We start from the raw sequence: 1384 nt of genomic DNA on the forward strand, positions 1-1384 counted from the left end.
GCAGATTCATCGCTCAGCTCAGCACTACATGTGAACCGATATTTAAGTTGCTAAAAAAGGATGCTGCTATCCAATGGACAGACGAATGCCAAGAATCATTCGACAAGATTAAAGAATATTTGGCAAATCCTCCTGTGTTGGTCCCACCGGAACCTGGTAGGCCTTTATTTCTATATCTGTCAGTGATGGACAATTCTTTTGGCTGTGTTTTAGGAAAGCATGATATCACAGGCAAAAAGGAACAAGCAATCTATTATTTGAGCAAAAAGTTCACAAGTTACGAGGGAAAATATACTCTTTTAGAAAAGACATGTTGCGCCCTAACTTGGATTGCTCAGAAGTTGAAGCACTATCTTTCGTCCTACACAACCTACCTCATATCTCGAATGGATCCTTTAAAGTATATTTTTCAAAAACCTATGCCCACAGGCAGATTGACGAAGTGACAGATTTTACTTACAGAATTTGACATTGTGTACGTTACTCGTACCGCTATGAAAGCGCAAGCATTGGCCGATCATCTGGCAGAGAACCCAGTTGACAATGATTATGAGCCTTTGCGAACTTACTTTCCTGATGAAGAGATAAATTCAATTGAGGAAGAAGTTCAAGATGGTATGTATGCATGGAAATTATATTTTGATGGGGCAGTCAATGTCAAAGGAGTAGGAATTGGGGCGGTTCTTGTCTCACCGATCGGGCATCATCATCCCGCCAAAGCGCGACTCCGTTTCTTTTGTACTAATAACACAGCAGAATATGAAGCTTGCATCATGGGGTTAAATATGGCAATAAATCTGGATGTGCACAAGCTAATGGTGTTGGGAGATTCCGAATTACTCATTCGACAAATTCAAGGTGAATAGGAAACAAGAGATATCAAGCTCATTCCATACAAACAGTTCGTAGAGGACCTTAGCAAAAGGTTTAAGTCTATCGAGTTTAGACATATTCCCAGATCCCATAATGAGCTGGCTGATGCCCTGGCTACCCTAGCTTCCATGCTCCCGTACCCAGGAAATACGCATTTCAACTCATTAGAGATACAGATACGAGATCAACATGGTTATTGCAATATAATTGATGCAGAACCAGATAATGAACCTTGGTACTATGATATCAAACGCTTTCTAAAGTCAAAAGAATATCCAATACACGCCAAAGCAGATAAAAAAAGAACCATTAGGAGACTTGCTAATGGTTTCTTCTTTAGTGGGGAGATCCTGTACAAACGAACCCCAGACTTAAACTTGTTGAGATGTGTTAATATTCAGAAAGCTGAAAGAATCATGAATGAGGTACATTCGGGGGTGTGCGGTTCGCATATGAATGGCTATGTTTTAGCAAAGAAGATCATGCGGGCAGGATATTATTGGTTAACTAT

General features: G+C 40.2%; 1 pseudogene; it reads left to right on the top strand.

The window, feature by feature from the left end:
• Positions 1-724: 724 nt before the first annotated feature.
• Positions 725-1375, top strand: LOC124894387 (annotated as a pseudogene).
• The last annotated feature ends 9 nt before the right edge of the window (positions 1376-1384 follow it).

The sequence above is a fragment of the Capsicum annuum genome, unplaced genomic scaffold (genome assembly GCF_002878395.1).
Source record: "Capsicum annuum cultivar UCD-10X-F1 unplaced genomic scaffold, UCD10Xv1.1 ctg7346, whole genome shotgun sequence".
In the NCBI taxonomy this organism is placed as follows: domain Eukaryota; kingdom Viridiplantae; phylum Streptophyta; class Magnoliopsida; order Solanales; family Solanaceae; genus Capsicum; species Capsicum annuum.